The following is a 26,220-nucleotide window of genomic DNA, read 5'->3' as shown; positions in this document are numbered from 1 at the left end:
TCAGAAGAGTAATCTGAGTACAGCCTCTCTGTACTTCCTCACATTAATAAAGATAAAATAAAATCTTTAAGTAACATTAAGAATTCTATAATAATATGAAATAACAAAAATGTCACTCCTTGTAACTAAAGGAGACAGAACTCTAGGAATAACATTAAGCAATATACAATTAAAGAGATAATCAAAACATAAGACAAGCAACAAGAGTAATATAAAAGAGAAATGTTCTAATCTGATAACAATGGATATTTGGAGTAGGAGATGACCCAGGAATAACACACAGGATGATTTCCTGAGATGCCTTTGCAGGCTCTGAGTAAGGCAACTTTTTGGTATAGCTCCAACCTTAAGTTAGGCAAAAACAAAAGGGGTCCTGCATTAAGTTGGAAATAAGAAGCATAGGATCCTTGATAGGAGAGACAAAGCAGTGTCAGCTACTCCCACATGATTTTACCCCCAGATCTGGAGACAGTTAATTTGGTAGGCAGTGAGCCATACCTATGTGGCCAACACCAATAGAAACCCTGTACACTGATGCTGTTCAGCTTTACTCTTTGAAGAATTTCAAACATCACTGGTGGGAGAAATAAAAATTGTCAGTGTGATCCACAAAGAGAAGACAGCTAGAAGTGTCATATCTGTTCTTTCCTAGATCCTGTCCTATATGTCCCTTTGTTGATGAATTTAGCTAATTTAATCTGCATCCTTTTGTTGCAGTAGGCTATAACCATAAGTAAAATAATGTTTATGAGTTCTGTGATACTTTTAAGAAATTATTAAATCTGAGAGTAGTTATGGGAATCTCTTGAATTGCTCTATGCTCAGTGTGGTCCAAGGAATAAATCTACCCCAATCTCTCCACTTTCCTGACTTGGAGTCATCAGAATTCATCCCATGAATATTCCCTGTGTTGTTGTTGGCATATAGTTTAGCAAAATTTTTAATTTCCAGAAAAGAAAAGTATGAAAATATGAAATGATTAATAGGCTGAAGACTTGGTAAAAAAATGGTAAATTGAGATAATGAGAAGCTACTAGTAAGTCCTTTCCTAAATTGCATCCCTACCCTTAAGATAGCTGGTGTAAGTGGATAGGAAAATTAAGAGAAATTGTTGTAAAAATGAATAAATCTTAGGAATGAAGTCCTAGAAAATAATGCAGCTAAATATGGTTATTAAAAAAGAAAAATATTCTGTATTTACCTAAACAAAATAATTATTCCACTCCATTTAACATTTATCAGATCTCATTAAGAGAATTACATTAAGATTATATTTTGTCACTATAATAGAAAACCAATTTTAGTGTCATAAATGAGTCAAAGTTTCAACAAAGTTGCATGAAGAAGAACTCATGGCACTGAACCTTTTCAGTCTATGGGAAAGATTATAATAAAAAAATAGCTGTCTAATAATACACAGAGGACCATTTCAAGGTGATTCAACTCACTTCTTCCTAGTTTATAAGGTGATAATTTTAAACACAGGCAAGAAGAATTCAAATTAATTACAAGGGATTGGATTGGGGTAACTACACATAAAAATTTCCTGTGCTATGCTATCTAGGAGCTATGTTTGATTGTGAGGTAGCCTCCAAAAGCTCATGTGTGAGCCAATATAAGAAGGCTTAGAGGAGAAATGATTGGGTTGTGAGAGTATTAACCGAATCAGTGAATTAATACCCTGATAGGAATTAACTGAGTTAATTTCTGAGTTCAATTCTGGTTTTTGATTTGTCTAAGTTTCTCATTTGGTTAAATGTCCATTTAGTGCAGATCCTCCTTTGCTGGTTTTTACATTTTTTTTTTCACTTCATCCTCATGAAACATTTTGTTGAGAATGCTCTGTAGTTTAGGCTTTCTAGTTGTGAATTCTTTCAATTTTTGTTTATCATGGAATGTTTTAATTTCATCTTCAAATCTGCAACTTAATTTTGCTGGATATAAAATTCTTAGTTGGCATCTATTTTCTTTCAGAGCTTAAAATATATTATTCCAGGACCTCTTACCTTTGAGGGTCTGGGTTGAGAAATCAGTTGAGATCCGAATTGATTTCCCCCACTACGTAATTTGATTTTTTTTTCTCTCACAGCCTTTAAGATTTTATCTTTATTCTCTGTGTTAATCATTCTCATTATAATGTGTCTTAGTGTGGGTCTGCTATAATTTTGTTCATTTGGGGTCCTATAAGCCTCTTGTATTTGATTTTCCATTTCATTCTTTAGATTTGGAAAATTTTCTGCTATTATATCATTGACAAGATTGTGCATTCCTTTGGTTTATATCTCTGCTCCTTCATCTATTTCAATGACTCTTAAATTTGGTCTTTTCATATTATCCAATAATTCTTGTATGTTTTGTCCATGGTTTTCTACCTCTTCTCTGTACGTTCAACTCTTCTTTCAAGATTATATATTTTGTTTTCATTGTCTGACATTCTGTTTTCCAAGTGGTCTAATCTGTTGGTGATGCTTTCTATTGAATTTATAATTTGGTTTATTGATTTCTTCTTTTGAGGATTTCTGCTTTTTTAATGATCTCTAACTCTTTATTGATGTGGCCTTTCACTTCCTGTGTTTTTTCTTTGACATCATTCCTCATACTATCCTTTACTTCACATATCAGTTTAACTATGTATAATCTGAACTCCTTCTTGGACATTTCTTCTACTGTGTTATCAGTGGTTTCTGTTGTTGAAGCATGTTGGTTTGTCTGGGGCACTTTATTCCCCTGTTTTTTCATGTTGTTAGTGTGTTCTCCGATCAAAAAGTATGGATCTAAGGCAGGATAAATTCTACCCTGTAGACTTATAGTATCCCTGAATGTTTCCAGTGTTTTGCCTTTACTGGTGAGACCAATATCGAGAGTACCCAGTGCACACATTATATAGCCTGAAACCTAATAGCTCTCACTAAGGTGTTTACTGCTTTCTTGCATTAAACCAAAATGATGAGTTCAATAACTATCTATAGTACAAACAGAAAATTTGTTAAAACAATTTACAATTTCAAGTGGTGGATGAGAGAACAGAGGTAGTGTAGTATGCAATATTCACGAGGGAGGAAGAGAAAAGCTAGAAGTATAAATTCACAGGAAGAGTCGAAGGGGAGCTGACAGAGATTGGCTGTTGGTTGGAGAAAAGTTGGAAAGAAAATAGATGAAAGAGGAAGAAAACAAACAAAAAGAAAAAATTAAAGACATAAGAATACAACAATAATGCAAAACACCATTCATTTATCATTGTCCTCCACACACTGATGCATAAAAAACACCTGTTCCAAATATGGTAGAGAGATTAGTGAATCAAAAAATAAAGTAAAATAAAATAAATCTTGCTGGAAAGTCAAACTGTCTCTGTCAGTGTTCAACAGTTTCTCAGCCTTGTCTCTGACATCTCTCAGGATCACCAAACCCAGATCAGCCCTCACAAACCCAGTCTCTATCCCACCAATATGGGTTTAGATACCTTAGGCTCGGCCATACTGCAGTCCCAGGATTTCAATGCTTCTCCTACTTGCAGAGGGACCATCAGGGATACACTCATGCAAAGGAGCAACCCTGAAATGCAGCAGCAAGACGAGGGCCACCAGCACTCTCAGCAGGAGGACCTCGGGTTCCTCCAAACCCACAGGCACCCCCACACTGAACCTGCAGGTCCCATCTGGAGTCCCCAGACAGAGGCTCTTGTGGTGGTAAACCTGCTGGCACCCGGGCCCCAGGCCCTAGCTGGTGTCCCAATGGGTGCAGCCATGTGCAACCAAACCTGGAGTCTCCTCCGAAGCAGTGCTCCAGGCTATGGTAGCAGCGGTAGTGGTGGTGGTTGGTGGTAGGCAGTAGTGTTGGCAGCAGTGACAGCTACAACTGCAACTGTGGGGGCAGCATCACCAGGCAATCTCCGGGGGTCAGCAGAAGTGTCGGCTTCAATTGTATCTGGGGCAGCAGTTTCTTCTGTGGAAGCAATACCCAAAAAGAAGAACCCCCAGGAGATCTCAGGTTGGCATCAGAGAATCGGAGGCTATAGCAATGACAGTAGCGGTGCAGGTGGTGGTTCAGCAGCAGCTACCATGCAGGGTGTAGGAATTTGCATCCAGGATAACTGAGGCTGTGCCCAGAGATGAGCATAACTAAATGTTTTGAAATTTTTTTTTTAGTAGAAAAGGTCTAAGATTAATCAAATGGTTCCAAAAGTTCAAGTTCATTACTACAAAATGGAGCACATATCCTGGTAAACTGTATGCATTAAGTGAAGGCTGGGAAGGTTTTAGATGACAGACAATCTTCAAGGCATCAATATTCAATGTCATTGTCCAAATAACATCAACTGGACTATAACATCTGGACTGAAAGTATTTATGATGTTTGTGGTAATATCACACAAAAGAGTTTACTTCTGCATGTCATTCTTTAAGTTATACAGTAATGTAAACTTCCACGAAAGAGCGATTGGGAGGCAGGGACTGCTAAACTAGGGAGCAATGGTAGTGACTATTTAAGGGATTGTTACATGGAAAAGGAATGGAATTTTTTTCTCATGTGGACCTTTTAGAGAAGCAATGAGATTATAAGTGAAGCCTGTATTTTTATTTATATATAATTTGTTCTTTATTTAGAACAGTAGAAATACTTCACATACCAGTCAGGTTTATCACAAGAGAGACTGAGTTTAATTCCCTACCAAAGGAACTGCTGTGTCTAAACAGAGGATGTACAACCACTTGGGATTTCAAAAAAGAGATGAGTCAAATGACCTCTAAAGTCCCTTCAAGCCTTCTTTAAATCACATAATTTGATCTATTTTTTACAAGTCTAGTATTTAACCTTCAAAAAACAGTAACAAGTAAATACATGGTACTTGATTCCTGTGGCTATATTTCTTGGCAGCATTTTATTTGTTCTTTTTCAAAAACCTTATCATGCCAGACAAATACCTGTGAAGCCTTCTTTTTTAACTTATTGACAACAGTTTACTTTATCCAGCTATAAAATATCACATGATGTGAATAAGCACAAACCAAATTTGTTATTTCTATATAAATCCAAGAAATTTTTTTTTACTGATAATTTTAGTTTGGAGAACACCAACTTGGCAAAGTGTTTTCCTAAGCTTTACATTTAACTAAGTTTAACTTTTGAAGAACAATTTAGAATCCAGAGTATATGGTAACAATAATCATAGGTCTGCATGGGTTAAGAAAAAAATCAAAGGATAGCCTTAAAATTCTTATAACTTATAAAGTACAATTTAGAACCCAGAGTGTATAATAACAATAAGCACAGGTCTGTGTAGGTTAACAAAGATAAAAGGATAGCCTTAAATCTCTTCTACATTTAGGAAACAGTGTTAATGATCAGAAATTGACTTAGTCAAAGGAAACAGAAGACAAGTCTTCAAAAGACAGTGTGACCCTTCTATGTCAGATACAAAGTAAAAAAGAGAGCACTTATTTGTTATCTTGCTGGTAAACATATATAAAATTTCATTTTATAAACTTTATATAATACTTAGATAAGGTTTAGACAGAAATAGTTCTCATTCACATTCGTTTATACTTAGTCACATATATTTAGGGTGTCAACTATATTGTTACCACCTAAATAACAGTTGTTTGTATAACCAGTTACAAAATAATTATGACTTTAAAACATGTAGAAACCTTAATTCCTTTAAGACTTAGTTTCCTGAAGTAATAAGACCTTAAAAGTACAAGAAAATTCTGGTAATAGATAAGAACACATCAATGTTTCAGGCTTTGTTTCATATCAGTACATTAAAGTTCAAATAATTTTGACTGTGCTAATTATAGCCAATTTGATCACAAACACAAACTTGTTGAGATTTGCCTTCTGCAAACCTTCTGTGACTGACTTAAACATTCACAACTTCTTTACATTCTTAGTTTTCTCCTCTTTCATCTTGGACTTTAGCTCAAGAATATTAATTTACCAGACAAAATACTTTCTCATCTAGAAACGTTTCTGTTACCTTCTAATTTTCTGTACTAAAATATATTTTCATACCTATAACTTTAATATTTTCTAGTTTTGGACCCTTTCTTAAGTTCATATTCAGAAACAATCCTTATGAATATTATCTGTGCATGTGACTTAGACAAAAAAATGTTATCCTAGGAGAGGAATCAGACGATCTGAAATATACAAAAGCTCTGCTACATCTTTTCTCTCCCACGTGGCATTCAATGGGTTGGAGCACAGGATATTTTTGAGCCTGACCTGTTTACCTTATCATTATCATCATTCTGTCAACTTTAAGTGAGTTCCCCACTGTCAGTTGTACCCAAAGTCTCCTTTTGGATATTTTTCTTATATGAGGCATGTCGATATGCAATGGAGAAGGCTCTTTCCATCCTTTTATTTAGGCTTCCTTGAAGGCAGGCCCATTCAGCCAAGATGTCTTTGCTCAAGAGACTACCAGTAAGATCATTGCATCATGGCCCAGATCTTCTTAAAGGTCCAGTAACAGATACAAAACAAACTAAACAAAAAAACACAAATGAGAGAGGATCACCAAAACCAGGGCTGACAGATGGAAACCTTTAAAACAGACAAGATCTTCACATACAAATTTCTTGTACTTACTTTAATAGGTCAACTCTAAGATTGTATAATAATCCAGAAAGCTATTTAAAACCCAGTTCATTACACTAAAACATTACTTAGACAGGCTTATACCTATGAAGGTAGCCTTTTCTTCAACTTACTGTACCTCTGACAGACCAACTCCAATTTCAAGACTGTACAAAAAAGAAACACAGAGAGAGACAACCACAGAGGAACCCCAGAACCATGGCTAAAAAAATGGGAACCTTTAAATTGACCAGCCAGAATCTTTCCCTAGAGACTACCTATAGGATCAATGCAGTACTGGCCAGGTCTTAAAAGGGAGCAGTAATAGATACAAACAAAACAAAAACATAGACGACCAGAGGGAATTCCCAAACCTAAGACCAACCAACGGATGAGAACCTAGACGAGACCCGAGGGAGGAAATAACCGGAGGCTCTCAGTCCCACTTAACCATGACTCCTGCACTAGTGGTGCCACAGACATCCTATAAAGAAGGACCAGATGTTCCCATGAAATGTAGAATCCCATGAAGCCTTCCCAGATACGTAGAATCAAGGGTCTCAGTGTACACGCTGGAGGACTTACCAGATGGCCAAGGGGTGTTATGACTTCACTGAGTTGTTTCCTTTTTCTCAAAGTAGACCAAGATGGAGCAAGCTGTACCATTCAGGGAGAGATGGTTGGAGTTCCTTGAAGCCAAAGTAGTTTCAGCAGCTGCTGGGTTCGTCCCTCAGTCTCTCCTTCTCCTAACATGAATAGCTCTTTGATTCCACCAGAGGCAAACTCCCCCCATCTCCTAACTCTCCAACAGTTGGCTCTCAACAGGTTCGCCAGCCACTTGTATCCTCAGCATGGAAGGGGGTGCCTTGGAGAGCCAGGCCTGCCCAGGAAATCTGGAGAGGTACAGCTCTCAGGTCCCACCCGGGGTACCACATTTGTTGCCAAAACCTTGGTTCTTGTCCCCGATACTAATCCAATAACTAGGACACAGTTTTGAGAAAAAGGAAAAGGAAGGTTTATTGCTTTGCTAACAAGAGAGAAACACAGAGGACTCCTGTCCTAAAGGCTATGATTCAGTAGAATATAAAAATGTCTTTCCTCCTAATTCTTATAAATGACTGCTGTTTCTGTTATTGCTGTTGTTGTTTTGTTTGTTTGTGGTGCTGGGAATTGAACCCAGGACCTTGTGCATGTGAGGCAAGCACCTTACCAATTGAGCTATACCTCAGCCCAACTGCTATTTTTTAAAACCAGTTACAGGTTTGTCTCTTCCTATAAATGAGATTTTCTTTTTCTTTCTTTTCTTATTGGTGTGTTATAATTATACATAATAGTGGGATTCATTGTTATATATTTTCACATGCACATAGTATTATAAGTAAGATTTCTTGAGCTATCTAACTATAGAATTACCCCAGCTTCGTAATAGTATCCACTCCAGAACAAAGATCCTTAGATGCACCCCCAAATTATTCAACATTCAATACTCAAATCCTATCATAGGGCCTTTTTGATCATTTGCTGCTGTATTCAACAGCTTCTTTCACTTCAATTAGTAATAAACCTAACTTGTTCAACTTATAGGTGTGTCTCTAGGGGTTGTTGACTGAAGGACATTGACATCATAGAATAAAAAGATTTACTAAAATTCATAATGCCAGTTGATAATAGATGACTAGTAAGATAACTTAAATTCAAAATAATAATTATTATAAATCTCCCCATTTTTCCTTTAAACATAGTAAATATAAATAGATTTTAGTGGAAGAATGATATAAATTTTATAAAATAGACAATAAATGAGTCCCAAACATTATATCATGAATCAAATAATTTTTAGATTTTTACTTTCTGTATTATTGAGTTTTTCATTGCTATAACAAAATACCTGAGGCATACTATCTTTATAAAGAAAAGATGTTTATTTAGCTCAGGTTTTTAGATGCTAAAAGTCTCAATGGCAAGGCCTAAGTTCTGATAAGAGCTTTTCTTATGATGACTATGCTAAATCATGGCAGAGGGTCATGCAAGAATATGTGTAAAAGGAAAAATGACATCTTAAAAGCCAGAGAGAACTGGGTGAGGACAGGATTAGGCTTTTATAAAAGTCCTCCCAAGAGGAATAACTAGGATTCTGTGAAAAATACTTTAATCCTCTCAGGGGGATTATGTTCCTGCTGACCTGGCCTAAAGACTTACACTAGATCACACCTCTTAAAGATATTATTAGCTTCTATAGTGCCATACTAGAGGTCAAGTTGCAAACACAAGAACCTTTGTGAGAGCAAAGAATATCCAGACCACGGTATTCTCCCCTTGGTCCCCTAAAGCTGATGTTCATCTAATGATACAAAATGCATTCATTGGATTTCCAAGAGTCCCAGAGTCTTAATTGTGATGGCACTTACTCAAAAATTCAAGTATAAAATCTCTTCTGAGACTCAACGCAAACTCTTTCTTCCAGCTGTGAGTCCTTATAAGGAAAAAAAAAAAAAAAGTACAGACTTCCAGGATGCAGTAGAAGGAAGACCACAGGTAAACATTCCTATTCCAAAAGGGTAATTGGCCTTTTGGAAAGGGTAAATTGCAAGACTGAAAACCCAGAAGAGCAGATATTTATTGAATCTTAAACCTAAACTCTCGGCCCAACATCTTGCACATACTGCAGTGGGGCTTTGGGCAGCTCCTCCCCTGACTTTACTAGCCACAGCCCACACAGTTTTCTCATAGGTTGCATGCTGATGTCAGTGACTTTGCAGTGCTGGCAAGGCACTCCGAGGGTTGCTTTTGCTTTCTGAGGGCCCTATTTTGTTTCCACTCTCATAAGCATCACTCCATCTGTTACCCAAAGCTCAGTCCTTGTCCCTGATGCCAGTTTAAGAGGACAGTTTTGATAGAAAGAAAACAGAAGGTTTATTGCTTTGCTAGCAAAGGAGAAGCACAGAAGACTCTTGTCCAAAGGCTGTGAATCTGCCCATCAGGGAGAACAGAGGGTTTTTAAAGAAGCTTCTCAAAGGCTGCATTCCAGGTGTTTCCTGACAGCAGTCCCAGGTGTACCCTGATGGTGTGCTGAATGAAATTCACTTGTTAATCTTGGAGATAGTCACTTCCTAGATCTTCTTTGATGACATCTTCCTGTGGTGGGTATGTGCTCAAGGACAGATAACTAGGTCTAAGATGGAAAAAGGTAATCTTGTTCCTGGGCCCCAAGTTAGGGAGGGGGACAGGGAGAAGAGAAAAAGAAAACACATGTCCCTTTTAAAATAAGCCTCTGAGAAGAGAGGGCTATATTCAAAAGGTGAAGTGGACCACTGTTACACGTTCAGGGCGGGGTTACAAATTCTTGGCATCCTGGGCTTTCTTTTTCTTTTTCTTTTCTTTTCTTTTCTTTTCTTTTCTTTTCTTTTCTTTTCTTTTCTTTTCTTTTCTTCTCTTCTCTTCTCTTCTCTTCTCTTCTCTTTTCTTTTCTTTTCCTTTCTCTCTCCCTACCCCCTCTTTCTTTCTTCCTTTATTCCTTTCTTTCTTGGTGCTAGGGGTTGAATTCAGAGGCACTGGACCACTGAGCCCCAGCCCTATTTTTCATTTTTAGAGATAGGGTGTAAGGACCTTGCTTAGCATCTGGATGGCCATCTTAAGTGACAGTAAAAAAATTTGCTTTCCTGCCCAAGAGTGTTTCTGAGAAAGTCTCACCACTCCCTCATATCAACCCTACCCTTAACCACCCACATTAGGACCTGCCCATCTCTAATCTCTGAGCCTGCCTCATAAAAGTCCAGAACCCTAAGCCTGTTTTGCCTCTCTCCATTTATAGAGAGATGAGCCTTTATTTGTCAGTCTGACAAATAAACTATTTGTGGGTATCTCTGACTGGTCTCCATCTTTCATTTCTCCCTGGCCCATCTCTGGTTCCTCACTTTCCTTTTATAAGGTCTTACGGAGTTGCTTAGTGCCTCACCATTGCTTCACCATTGCTGAGGCTGGCTTTGAACTCAGATCCTCCTGTCTCAGCCTCCCAAGGTGCTGGGATAACAAGCATGAGCCACTGCATCCAGTTCCAGGCTTTCTTTTCTTTTTAAATTTTTTTTTTTAAGTTGTAGATGGACACAATACCTTTATTTTTTATGTGGTGCTGAGAGGCTCGAATCCTCCATGCCTCACACATGCTAGGCAACCTCTCTACCACTGAGCCACAACCCCAGCCCTGCAAAATATCTGCCATCAGTATAAGCAGCATCTGTGCCTCTTTGCTATATGGTTGCAGCTACAGAGTGCCTTGCCAGCTGAATTCAGGGGAATGAATCTGAGCATAGTCTTAGCTAGAGAGTCTGTAGAATATACCCTGGGGTTCCCTGAAGGTCTCTTGTGATGGGTTAGGTCTCAAATACTTCTGACATGTTCTTGAGGCATTTTTCCAATTGTCCTGAGGCAAAACACTTGACTACTTCTCACCATGCTAGTGCTAGTCTCTTTGGTAAGTGGTATGACCATACCTTGACCAAGTTGCAAATTTTACAAATCTTTCTACTCTGCTTCCTTTTGTTCCTGAATTCTGCTATAAGTCTAATCAAAACCAGCCAATAATAATATGCCACAGCTTGAATGTTTTGTTGTGTTAAAATCTCTGCCAATTATATTAACCCAACATTCTTAAATTCTACCTTCTACAAAGACTTAAGGCAAGTTTACAATGAGCTAGTTAGCTTGTTTTGCTTTTTTTTTTTTTTTAATTCACAGTCTAACAAGGATTGCCTTTAGGCTACTTTTCAATATTCAAGACCTCATCAGCATGGTTTTTATTGTTCACATTCTATCAGCATTCTGCCTCTATATTTTTATGTATAGTTATAATAATGGTCTCACTCATTCCTCACAACCAAGTTTCTGTATTTGCTTTTCACTACCATGACAAATACCTGAGGCAGACTAACTTTTAAATGAAGAAATTTATTAATTCACAGTTTTGGATGTTGAATGTCTCAATGGCATGGAACTATTGGCAACTTGACCAGAAGGAGGGGAAGGAAAAGATAGGGACTAGAAAAGAAAAGAAGGGGCAGAAGAGAGACAAGAGGAACAGAAGATGGACATGAATGACAGAGAAAAGAGATCTGCAGCTATCTTTAAGTAGCTTCCCAGATGGAAATTTCCCACAGCCTGCCCCTGTACACTTGTGTTTAAACTTCAGAATTATTTCAGACACATTTACAGATAACCTCTCCTAACTTTTTCTGATTCTAATACTCCTCCAATCACATTTACATACTTTATTTCTTATTGAAAGTTTTTTTTTCTTTAAAATAAAAGGTCTAAACATTTTATGCAATTTTCAGAACTCATTCAACTCTGTTGCATTGAGTAAATGAATATTTGATAAAAATCTCTTATCAGAAAGCAACAGCCTTCTCCAAATGAAAACAGTAAAGACAATACTATCTTCTTTGCAAGGCTCAGCTAGAGCAGTCTGAGCACACCTTCCTGCCTGAACATGTTCCAGGTACCCTGCTTCTCTTCATCTAGGTTCACTGTGGTTCCTTCAATGTCACCCATTCCCTCTGAAGTCTAGACTGACAAGCCCTTGCAGAAAAGGAAAGAATGGTAGAGCACTTGTATGAGACCAAGTCCCCAGGATGGGGTGACTAACACTTCTCTGTTTTCTGCACAATAATCGTTGCCAGTTCTCAAGGCGGTGGTGCTGCTCTGCTATTTCTTGTTAATTACATTTCTCAACTTTTCTGAGAGCATAACAGAACATTGACAGACCCAGATAAATCTTGACATTGATTATAACTTGTATGCTTGGGACTTTCTTTTATAAGTCTCTCCAAAAGTCAAATGCTAATCTTTCCAGCTAACTTGCTTTATGTTACATTGTTACCAATCAATCACACTTGTAATTGACTTTTGCTTTTATAACCATTCTAACACCCCTATAACTCTAAGGATGATCTAGCCCACTTTTTTTTCCCCCTAGCTTCTTCATGGGATACCGTATAACTCAGAAAAACTATCAGTCATAATTTTAAGAGTCTTACAGTAAAATCTTTCTAATCTGAAACATTGAAAATAAACCCAATGGATAAAACCTTGAGTTATAATAAGCATTTAACACCTTTTAAATACATGTTGTATTGATTAAAGCCATTTAAAAATATCTTATGTTTTTAATCTTATCTCTAAAAACACTGCCCTATAAAACTAGTATTAATCAAAAAATATTTTGAAGACCATTTGAAGACTGAACAGTTCTATGCATTATTCTTGTTAACTCAAAAACTCATTTTATAGTAATAGCTACTTTTGTCATTTGTAAAATCTCAATATTTTTCCAGTGATCTTTTATAAGAAAGATAAGCAAATCATTTTCACATTATTTCAAACAAATCAAATATCTAATTATAACATAGGATTTGTATTATTGAATGCCTGCAAAACCTCATTCTTTTGGTAGAAACAGATATTTAATATAAAACCTTAAAGAATTTTTTTTTTGTACCATAACTAGGGGTGAGTAGTAAATCTGTGAGGATGCTGAGTTCAAATAAGTTAATGGAAGGAAAGGCAATCATCTCAATTCTAATTTCTCAACAAAAAGTCAATGACATCTCTTTGTAAAAAAAAAAGTTACCTCTAGATTTTATTTCATAAATTTACACAGTAAATGTATATACAAAAACTGGTACTGTGTAAATTCCTGAATCACCTTAGTGTTTCACAGTTCATATTCAACTTACATATACCTTTACTCATACCTATATATAATCATGAACTCCTTATACCAGAACAGTAGGAATTCTAGGCTTCATAAACCAAGGAAATAAGATGAAGTACAGTCATCTCTTGTTACCCAGGTAATTGTTTTCAGGAACCCTTGCATATACTGAAATTCACAAATGCTCCAGTGCATTATAGAAAATGACATAGAATTTGCATATAACCTATGAACATCCTCTCACATACTTTAATTTAGTTGTACAATAATTACAATACCCAGTATAATGCAAATATTATGTAAATAGTTATACTATAACATTTAGGGAATAATGTCAAGACAAAAATCTGAATAGGTTCAGTATAGATACAATTTTTTTCCTAACATTTTACCTATAGTGGCCCTTGAAAGTCTCCTAAAGGTCCATGTGTTAAATTATCCGTCTCCAGGATGAAGCTACTGAGAGGTAGCAGAACTTTTAAGAAGTGGGACCTAGTGAGATATCTTTATGTCATTGGAGAAATGTCCTTGAAGGGGATTGTCAGACACTTGGCCCCTTCCTTTGCTTCCTGGCTGAGGTAAACCCTTACACTCTACCTTGTACTCTTGCTGTGATGTATGGCCTTATCATAGTCCTCAAACCACCAGGACAATGGATCATGAACTGAAACTTCCAAAACTGTGAATCAGAATGAACCTTTTCTCTTTATGTTATCATTACAGTGATGGAACGCTGACTGACAGTTTATTGAATCTACAAATTGCATCTGCAACCCATGGATACAGATCTACCTCAAAATTCATCTATGGGTATAGACATGCTTTAGCTTGGCAACTATGGCAAGTTCAAATTTCAGAGGCTTGAAGAATTATTCCCTCTGCTTTTGCCAAAATTGACTTGAAGGAAATGTGAATGAAGAGTTTAAGGACAGTAGATGGGATAAGAAAGCAAATGGACAACAGAATTGCTAAATGGAAATATTTGCACTACTTTCTACAGGAAAAAAAATTATCTTGGTAACTGATATAAATTGTTGCCTGCCAATCTGTAGCCCTTAGATTTGTAGGATTTTTCTTAATTGTCCTGAGGTGGATTAGATAGTACTCCTGGGTACATTCAGTAGAAACTCAGGTCTAAAAAATACTTTATAACTTCTCAAGATACTCCAAGCCACAATTAGATACTTCAGGAATGAATTTTTATTATTAATTTTTAAGGATTATAATTATTTTCCATTTTTTTATTTTATATTTCAATGTTCTTTCCAGTATATAATCAGAAACGTATACCTTTCCTGCTACTTCTGAATTCTTTTACCATTGTGTGTTTAAGCTGGAACAGACATATTTGATTATTAGTTCCAAGGACAGTTAATGGTTATAGCATTTTAATCTTCCTGCCCTATTTGATTCTACCTGATTTGATAAAAACTAATAAAGACTTAAATAAAAAATTCCTTCTTTAAAATAGTGTCATAACTAGTTTTTCACTAATCTGAATGCAATCTAAATAATTAATTACTAAATAAATGACATATACTTGAGTTCCTATGTATCAAGCTCTCTCCTGACTATTGTAAATAAAATCAGAAAATGAAGACAAAATTCACCAACAATCACTAAAATAATTAAATTAACAAGTGTGAAAAGTGTTAAAATAAAAGTAGTAAAATTTAAAAGCAATTAAGCAGTGGCAATCTTTAATTGTTACAGCTGTGCTTGTTGGGAGTAGAGGTATTTATTAGTGAATGATGGAACTGATCTCAGAGTGCAGAACTTCTAGTAGTAATTGGAAAAAATATAATCAAAGCAGACATGTTTATTTCCCAAAGGCTGGGTACATCCTAAAATCTCTGAGGCTAGAGCAATAGAAAGTATTTTCAGGCTGAAGTTATATAACATTTTCATGAAATTCATAGGACAGAACAGTGGAAATGTAATTGGGATATGTAAAGAATGAATGTAGCAAAAGTGCAAATGTAGAAACTAAGTTCTTTGTAGAAGTACTAAATTAAGAAAGTAGCTCTTGAATGAATGAATTGGTGTCATAGTCAATTTTAGCTGCCATAACAAAACACTATAGACTGGGTAGCATATAAAGAACAGAAATTTATTTATCCTATATAATGAGGATGAGAAGTTCAAGATCAAGTTGCTGGTAGAATTTTTGTGTGGTACAGATCTGCTTGCTCATAGGTGGCTGTGTTCTCATAGTAATCTCACAATGGAGAAGCAATGAGGAATCTCTCTTCTGTCTCTATTTATAGGACCAAAAACTCATTCATGAAATTTCTTCTCCCATGACCTAATCACCTCAAAAAGACATGCGTATTAATATCATCAAATTGGGGCTTATGATTACAACATATGAGTTCAAAAGGAACATTAACAAGTCTATCACAACTGGATTGGACATGGAGATAGATAAGTGTACAAAGTAAGTAGGCTATGCATGAAAAAGGAGGAATAGAAAATCTGTGGAAATAAATCTTCAGATATCCTTAGCAAGAAGTTTATGAATTTCCTAGAGGACAGAAAATTTAAAAAGTGAAATTATTTTATATTATTATATATTATACACTTCTGCATACAGCCTTGTGCACTCAGGATAGGAGACTGTCCCTGAGAATCCTAATATTCACAATCCAAATGAAAGTTCTTCAGACTCAGGGAAAACATGTCTTCCTATCTCCTGCTCTATATTCTCAAAACAAAAATGACTGCTCTCAAGTTTCATGAATTATTGTAGGGTGGGTTTTTTTTCAGGATACTAGGAGGACCTAAGCAAGAGACTGTTGAGGGAAAAGGAAAGAAAATACTTAATTCAGTGTTCATGAGGCTTCTTCTTATATAATATGCTTCATTTCTTGCTTGTCCTAAGAATCATTTTCTTTCTCTGTTCTAATCTGTAGTTCTATGGATACTCATGAATTAGCATGGCATTTGAAGTATTGTTTGTTGTATTTGGCATATAGTCTACTCTCCTGAAAATGTCAGATTTTTATATTTATATGAACATAGATTTAGATATAACAAGTGTCTTGGCACCATTCTTATCATTGACAATTATAAAGACATTGAAATCTATAATAGAAGAAATTTATTTTATGAAAGTATTGAATATTTATATAAAATTAAAATTTATATTTAATAGTGATTTTAAATTTAAATGTTTATTAAAATTTATTTCATATCTTTAATGGCAATTAATGTTTTAATATAAGCAAAACATATGTATATATAAAAGTATATATAAAATAGTTTTAACTTTTGGGATTTTTATATGTACTTAATTTATACTATTAATAAAATGTTTAAATTTTTATACATGAAATACAATTTTAATTTTTTTTGGTAATATTATTAATAGAACACAAGATGCATACAAATGTTGAGTATGATACAAAAATGGATATTTATTCTTCTAAGATCTTCATGTGGTTAACTATTGGATCATTTTAGTTCTTTGATTTTGCTATTTTCCTCAGGTTCTCTTATTATGCCATTTCTCACTGTTCACATTTAATAAATAATCCATTTCTAACTACCCTTTTTTTATTTGTGCTTCCCTTACATTCATATAATTATCAGTAAATGTGAAATAGGTAAAACCAGGAAGAAATTAAATTCTTAAAAAGAGAGGCAGAATAATTGGGGGGTGGGGAGAAAAAAGAAAGTGAGAATTAGAAAAGGTTGAAGAGAAAGGGGAGGTTAAATCAGAAAATTACAAAATGGTCCATCAAAACACTAATGAAGGAGCTTGAGGAGACGCAGGAAAGCAGAAGCCCTGGAGAGAGGGGGCCAGCCACTAGGACTTGCGCCATCCTAGCTCTGCTCTGCAGGTGTGTCCAGTCACCCAACTTGGGGGTTAGGTCCCCATGATGCTAGGTTGGACTGGGTTTCTCACTTCTGCTTATAGTATTCCTACATATAAATTAAAAAGACTGGATTATGATTGGTTTACATTTACTAATTATAATTTCAGAAAACAGAGTATCTAAACTTGAATATATGAAAAGATAGTAGCCCTCCACTGAAATCTGACTTACCAAGTCGTTAAGAAAGATGGCCTGCTGATGTGTTGTACTTGTTAGGGTCAATATTTTGTGTCTAGTACAGTAATTCACTTATTTAGGTCCCAAATATTCTTCTTATGTTTCATAGTGAAGGACATGTAAGTAACAGTGTTAAGCTATTTAAACTTTAGGCTAAATTTAGGCTCAATGGTGCAGTTGTTGCTGGGGCACACAAGGCAAGACACCAAAGACAGCAGGAAACAGATTTATTTGGCTGCAGCCAGGTTCAGAGGGCAAAGCTTTCGCTGTAATGAATCAATTCCCCGAAACCCTGAGTTCAGGCAGTTTCAGAACTTTATACCCAGCATGTAAGGGGAGGGGCTCAAAAGTTCAGTCTGCAGAAGTTCACACAAAAGCAGCTTTTTCTTTCACTTCTTAACTTTTCAAGGACAGCACCTGAGAAAAGGAGAGCTTCTTCTCCCTCTTTTTCCCTCCCCCTGCCAGCTGTTACCAAGGAGCCCAATTAGTAACATCTTCTATTATCTTTGAAATGTAAACATCTCTGTGGAGCTCTGGCCCAATGACAGAGGCCTGGTTAAATAATCTGTTTTATCACACTTTGCTTTTGCAAATACACTTCTACAAACTATTATATATATATATTATATATATATATATATAATATATATATATATATATTGTTACTGTACTAGATAGACCATAAATGTTTGTGAAAAACTAGTAAAGGGTTGTTCACCACCTGGAGTGCTGATCTCTTTCAGGCTCTTGGCCAACTAAGATAGAGTAACAGGAAATAGGAAGCTTAACTACATTGAACTCTTTTGTAGAGGTTCTTTTTCTGATAGTCCTAAGAGCAATTATGGTGAAGATTTCTGGAGAAGCTTAATTAAAATTTTCTGTGGAGGAGGGGTGCCACTGCACAGTGATAATCACGTCTCACTGCCTTTTTCTTCTGTTATCGCAAGACTTTCAGTTATTAGTGGGAATATCACACATATTCACAATGAAATCCATTCATCTACCAACAAACATCTATAGTGTTTGTTTTGGTATTTCTTCAAGCTTTGGTGTCCTTGAAGACATGTCTCCCTTGAATTCCTGAATACATAGTCAATCCTCCAAATCGTATTATTTTTCTTCGAGGCTGGCTATCTATCTATCTATCTATCTATCTATCTATCTATCTATCTATCTATCTATCTATCTACCTACCTATCATCTCTATAGATCATTGTAACCCTTGTACTTCTCTTTTGAGCCTTGTTGAAAATAAAACTCCATATTTTTCCTATGATACATTCCAGAATCTAACTGCAGGTCTGAGGTACACAAATGCCTTGTTAGATTTCCAAGGCCCAGAGAAGAATGCTGATTCTACCAGTAACACTGCATCCAATGCCCTTTTCCAGGTATTGCTGTGTTTGCGGTTGTTTCCTTACCACTTGGCACTTTGCCACCACCCTAGAGAACTCTATTGGCTGATACCCTGAGGCCTTCAAAGTGCCAAATTGATGCTTTGTTCTCAGGAGTTCTCTAGGCTCTGAAGCAATTAATTCTGTTTTCCTCCCAGAAGTGAAAAGAAAGCCTCTCAATGTATTTTAAATTGCATTTTGTACCCTGGATGTCTTTTAGTGGAAGCAGCTCTTTCAGTTTACTTACAACACAGTTCAATTTAGGACTCAGATCTGAATGTTTTGGAAAAGAGTGTGTGTTTATGTGTATAATATGTGCATGCAAACATAGGTGACAGTCATGCGTTCCTCATTTAAAATTGCCTCATCTTTTGAATTTGGAAGACTTTGTTTCAGGTTAGAAGTGGTTGTTTAATTCCTTTTTCCACATAGCCTTCCTCTAGAGCCCACCCACAAGTGCTCCAAAAATTCCCATATCTGAATCTGTTATGGACACATTTTGCCTTGAGACTTTGGAACACACACTAGCTTTCCCAAGGGCAGAGAGAAGGGCACACCAGGTCAGCATGGCCACTCTGGGCAGCTGGTCAGTTGTGGGATATGCCTTCATCATCAATAAACATTTTATTCAGGGCTGGGAACAGAACCCAGGGTCTCACCTATGCTAGATAAGGGCTCTACCACTGAACCATATCCCCAGCCCATCAATAAACATTTTCAATAGCTACGTCATCCTTTTGACTCACTGGATACCATTGGAAATAGATTTGAATTCAACATCTCCATTATAATTGTAAAAAAAATATTGGGCTGGGGATGTGGCTCAAGCAGTAATACACTTGCCTGGCTTGCGTGGGGCGCTGGGTTTGATCCTCAGCACCACATAAATAAAATAAAAATGTTGTGTCCACTGAAAACTGAAAAATAAATATTAAAAAATTCTCTCTCTCTCTCTCTCTCTATATATATATATATATTTGGGTATTTATTCTCAAAGCTTCTAATAGCTAAGAATTGAAAAGCATGCTCTTGACCATTCCTATTCCCCACTCACAGTTGCTCTACCCTGTGACCCTTGGCAAGCTCCAGACGCTCTGTGATGAGTCATTCTTGCATTAAATAAGGAAATACTACATGCTTTCTCACTTCCCAAATTCTCATTGTATTCTCAAGTGCATATTTGTTATTTCTGTAATTATATTCAAATCATGTGATAATAACTATGGATATTTTTTTAAAGATATTTTTTGATATGGACACAATATCTTTTTATTTTCATGTAGTGCTGAGGATCAAACCCAGTGCCTCACATGTGCAAGGCAAGTGCTCTGCCGCTGAGCTATAACCCCAACCCAACTATGGATATTTTTTTAAATGCATAGAAACATATAACTGTGAATAAAAATCGCCTCTACAAAATGCCTAAAGTTTTGCTTTTTTTCTTGTTCTTTATGTACACATTTTCTTCTACTATAAGATAATGGTAGTGTTTCGAATTCTGCCCCTTTCAATTTTGATTTAAGAACATTCTCTCATGTTAATGAATGTTCATTAGATAATATTTTAATGCAGCATGTAAGAATTTTATTGTTGGATTTGATTCATTTTTAAAAATTAACACCATAATGTACAAGGAATTTCATCACAAACACACACACACACACACACACATATATACATATATATGATATAATAATACCAGTAATCCTTATTAACAGTAGCTCACATGTATAGATATTATTCTATGTGCCAGGCTCTATGCTTGCATTATCTTATTATTTACTCTTTCCCACAACTTTCTGAGATAATTTTATTAATATTCCCACTTGGCAAATGAAAAAAAATTGAGGCACAGGAATTTCAATAATTTCACAAGGTCCCAGAATAACTGAGCTTTGAGGTACAGGTCCAGGGGATTACATGGAAGAGCTTAGACTCTTGAAAACTGTGTTCTATGATGTTAACAATAATCTTTACATACTAATTTCCTTAGAGTAATTTCTTAGAAGTAGAATTACTGAGTCTAGCGTTACAAAGGAAAGCCTCAAATTTTTCAAACTACTTGGGAACTGCTCTAGAAAGCAGAGTCTAGACTTCACGAACACCAGGTTTAAATATTGCTCCTTAGAAAACTGAACAGCACTGTTAGATTTCAAATAGTGGTTCAGAAGTGGACAATAATATGGAAAGAGATATGGAAATAAAAGAGGACTGAAATGAAAGAGAAAAAGAGTGACATGGACACATAACTCAGAAAATTAGAAATGTCAAGTTTTGAGTACAGGAAAATAAATTTGAAAGATAGGTTAATTTTCTTCTTCCCTTACTCATTAGCATGTTTCTGTCAACATAGCAGAGGTATACCCTAAGTATAAAAAAAGCTTTCTTAGTTGAAACGAAAGATAAAATACGAAGATCAGTAGAAACTACAAAAAGAATCAAGATAACAAAAGTAAAATTGCCAGGTGTGGTGGTACACTCTTGTAATCCCAGTGATTCAGGAGGCTGAGGCAGGAGGATTGAGCAAGTCCTTAAGCAAATTAGCGAGACCTTGTCTAGCAATTTTTAAAAAAGAGTGAAATTAAGAGATGCCTAATAAAGACACAAAAGACAGCTGACAAAAATGATCGTGCCATTTTGAATAAAGATTTTCTTACTATTTTTCTTTTTTTCATACTCACATATTCCCTTCAGTGGTATTCATTTATGTCTAAGAGTAAAACACACAAAAAATATTCTTAAAGAAAACTCATACCATAAAAATAAAAATAAAATAGAGTCATCACTTGATGTCCATGAGTAATTGATTCCAAGGACTCCCATGGATTCCGGAATCTGTAGACCCTCAGGACCCTAACTGCATAGTACTTGTGTGCAATCTATGCACAAATACTTTCAAAGCATCTCTACATTAATTAAAGTACCTGATGAATGTACATACAACATAAGTAGCTGTTATACTGCATTGTTTAGGGAATAATAACAAGAGGAAAATTCTGAACATAATTATCACAGATGTAGTCTTTTTTCTAGTATATTCAATTCATGGTTGGGTGAATCTACAGATGTAAAACTCATGGATATGGAAAACCAAAAACTGAAAATTGATAAAAATTTCAAATGGAAAATCTGCATACTATAATTTGAGGGTGATAGTTAAATCTAGACTGTTCTGCACAGACGGGTTCAGCACTAACTGCCTCATTCCACACCTCAGGTGTGGAGTCCCTTCATGGAAACTGGGAATAGAAAAGTATTTATTAATTGACTGAGATTTTAAGTTGAAAAACAGCTCAGTTTCTTCTTAGTTTTTTAACATACTCATAATTTAACATAAACGATGTCACTTCTGCACCTTGAAGAGCCACTTGGGGAGGGCTGTGAGGCCTCAGTATGATGTGCTTGAGGAACAGGGAGTCAGGGGCCACTGTGGAACTGCCACTGGGTTGTGTGTGCAAGTTGAGCAAGAAAAAACCAGCAAAGGGCATGGAAAATCTTTGGTTGGTATGAGTGTACCTTTCCTCCCACATCCTCGCCAACACTTATTGTTGTTTGTATGCATAATAGCTGCCATTCTGACAGGAGTGAGATGAAATCTTAGAGTGGTTTTGATTTGCATTTCTCTAAGTGCTAGTGATGATGAATATTTTTTTTACATATTTGTTGATTGATTGTATATCGTCTACTGAGAAGTGTCTGTTCAGGTCCTTGGCCCATTTACTGATTGGGTTATTATTATTATTATTATTATATTATTATTATTATTTAGTGCTTAGATTTTTTATTTTTTTATATACCCTAGAGATTAGTGCTCTAGCTGATGTGTGAGGGGTAAAGATTTACTCCCAAGATGTAGGTTATCTATTCACCTCACAGATTATTTCTTTTGCTGAGAAGAACTGTTTAGTTTGAGTCCATCCCATTTATTGACTCTTGGTTTTAATTCTTGCACCAGAGGAGTCTTATTAAGGAAGTTGGGGCCTAATCTCCACATGATGGAGATTGGGGCCTACTAAGGGACTAAGGGACACGAATTGATGTAAATATACTTTGTATACAACCAGAGATATGAAAAATTGTGCTCTATATGTGTAATAAGAATTGTAACACATTCCTCTGTCATATATAAAGAAAAAAGAAAAAAAAGGAAAGCTTTGGTTGGGGGACAGAGAGAAGAAATGAAGCTGATAGTAGCACTTTCTAGGATATAAAAAATGAAGACACTTAGAAGGGTTTGTAAGTTCTGCTGTGGGAAAGACAATGAGAGTCCTTTTCCTTATGTTCTTATGGAATCACTAGGAAAATAACTTCTCTTTTAAATGTGTATTGACTTAATTCTAGTTTGGGAGCTGTTTGGAAGTGCAAAGCTTACCTTCAAGGTGGAAGAAGACTGCCTACCAGGGCCTGTGACATCTGGGATACATAAGACTCAAAGGGCTTAGTTCTTGCCCTTGTTGTTGAAGACTGGGTTTTTCATTTCATCCATAAGAGAAACTTAAAATATCACAACTTTATAGAGTCTGGCTATATTTGCAATATAGGAACTGATTAGAGGTACTTTCCCCCACAAAATTTTATGTTTATTATTTTTAATAATTTTATTTTCTTGCTTTTGTCCAGGTTTGGTTTTATATTATTTTGTATTATTTCAGTAAACTCGTGATTATTTTATGTATTTTGGCCCTAAGATTTAGAATATTGAAGTATTTAATTTTTATTTAAAAAATTAATATATTCTAAGTTCAATTATGGAAAATTTATTCCAAAGTTTTTTTTCTACTTGAGGAATACTTAAATATCTGTTTTCATCAGTCCAGATGATCGATACTTCATGATTCCCCAAACATAAAGGTAAGCATTTTTCTAGTCATATACCCAGTGTAGGGAGCCATGGTGACTTTGAGGAAGTGTGTTTCACTGGAGGAGTGAGGTGAAAGTGCACTTGGAGAAAGTTCAAAATGAAGAGAGAGTCAGCAGAGACAACAATGTGAGGAGTTTCTCAAACTCCTACAAAAAGAGCAGAGAACTGGACTGCTGTGTGGAATCAAAAGGTGTTTATTAAATGACATTAAAACATGACAATCTTACAATAAGCGAGACAGGCGTCAGTCACTTGAAACTCATGTTCCGATCACTTCTGTGATGATTAGTCAGTGTGCATGCTTACGGTGATATTGTTTGAAAATTACCCTTGCTGATGGGAATAATTTAGTTGGTAGAGAAAGCTTAATGATAAAGGAGGTGGGAAAGTTAATCATAACATGGAATCCCTAGAGTAGGCGATAGACTTGTGCACAGTTGGTGCAAACCAGTACATCATGGCTGGGTGGATCTCTTTAGTGGCAGGAAAGACAGAGGAAGGGCACAGATACAGGAAGACCAGGAGCTCCAGGAGTGGCAAAATGAGGGATTTCCCTCTGATTACTCTTTTTTTTTTTTTTTTAAGCAGAGAAATAAGAGATCAAGGTTACCAGTGAATGTGATACAGGTGGACATGTTTGAAATTTGAGGAAGGAGTAGAAGGCTGCAGAAGAAGCAGACCCCTTAGAAACATCCTGGATTTCATTAGAACAAGAAAGAAACTTTCAAAGAAGTGTAGGAATACATGTGGGATTTTACAAAGACCACTTGTGAATTCCAAAGGAGCAACAAAAGGGTTTAGGACACTGTAGAACCCAATCCTCTTGATGAGAAGAAATCAACAGTGTTGTACAAAACATCATAATGAGATGTTCTAAATGACTTCTTCATTGAAACTCTGTCCATCTAGGTTTTAAAGCACAACATCCATAAATACTCATGTCTCCGTCCTTTAGAAGTTTTCATTTTTTTTACATAAAGGAAAATACGTGGGGAAAATACACAGTTATATAATCTCTTATAAATGTTTCTTTCAAAATGTGTTCTCTCATTGGTAGCTACTTGATAATATTACAAACTTTTATTCTTTCAGAAAATAAGAATAACATGTATCCTATTATTATGGTTTATATATGAAGTTTCCCCCAAAAGCCTGTGTGTGAGACAATACAAGAAGTTTTAGAAGTGAAATATTTGGGTTATGAGAACCTTAACTCAATCAGTGAATCAATCTCCTGGTAGGGATTAACTGAGTGCTAACTGAAGGCAGGTAGGGTGTGGTTGGAGGAGGTGGGTCCCTGGGGATGGACCTTTGGGTATATATTTTGTGAGCTAACCATAGTCTCTCTCTCTGCTTCTATGTTGAAATGTCCTGAGCCACCTTCTTCTGCCATTCCCCTCCACCATGATGTTCTGCCTCACCTTGAGCCTCAGGGAATGGAGCCAGTCATCTATGTACTGAGACTCTGAATCTGGGAGCTGCCAAAATGAACTTTTCCTCCTCTAACTGTTCTTGTTAGGTCTTTTGGTCACAGCAATGAATAATCTGACTAATATATCTATTAAGTTAAAGAAAATATGAGTAATTTATTTCAATTAATTCTCAATTTCTTGATGTAAATGAAATACCAATATAAGAAAACATCTTGCTCTGCAAATAAAACATCCTATCAAAATACCCATTTTAAAATTAAATTTATCCCCACATCTCTCTTGGAATTGAATTCTCATTAACTGATTTGGCTCCTCAAAGCTAAGGTTTGGGATAAAGGAGCAATTCAGAAGTCTCCCCAAACTGACAGGCAATAGGGAAGAAATTAAAGGGCTATGAATTGAGCACTTGGGATTCTCTTGTATCTGTCCTAAATTTCCAGGAATCAAACTCTCTTTGTTGTTGTGTTGAACGTTTGTTTTGTATTTTGAGAAAAGTTAGCCACTTCTACCTTTCCCTTGTCTTTCCCCCTCCTCTCTTTTCCCTCCTATCTGTTCCCTCCATATGTTTCTTTCTCTCCCTCCTTCCTGCTATCTCTCTCTCCCTTTTCTGCTTTCTCCTTCTCCCTTTTCTTCCCTATACTCTCATTTTTTTCCCACCTGATTTCAGATAATTATCAGGTGATGCATGGAGACACCAGTACTGTGGGTAGACACAAGCTTTCTTATGACCCTCAGCCTCTGGGTGTCCCTCTGCTATATGTATTCTTTGTGTCTGCTGGGATTTTATTTTGGTTTTTAAATCCCTCAAGGAATACAATCATGACATACAGAACCTACTCAATATAAAATTTAGCTAATTTTGTATTGATGATGTCCACCTCTAACCTTGTTCCAGAAACATTCTTCAGGAAAGACAGTGATGCTCTCTCGCATTCAAACCAATATCATGCTTATCTGAAAATGTCCTTAAACTATATATTCTTTAACTTCATTTGAACTTTTAAGAAATACTTTATAATACACACTGGATGCTTCCAGCAAACATGGAGTTAATCTTGTGCCTTTTGGATGTGCATTAGCTTTCATTGCAATGAAGCCCCAATTTCAGCAAATGGCTTTGTCTATTGTGCTCGCTGGCAGCCCTCACACTTAAAACAAATTAATGCTACTCTTAAGAGGGAGAGCA

This window comes from Ictidomys tridecemlineatus, chromosome 8, assembly GCF_052094955.1.
Source record: "Ictidomys tridecemlineatus isolate mIctTri1 chromosome 8, mIctTri1.hap1, whole genome shotgun sequence".
Classification (NCBI taxonomy): domain Eukaryota; kingdom Metazoa; phylum Chordata; class Mammalia; order Rodentia; family Sciuridae; genus Ictidomys; species Ictidomys tridecemlineatus.
This window is presented reverse-complemented; position numbering follows the sequence as displayed.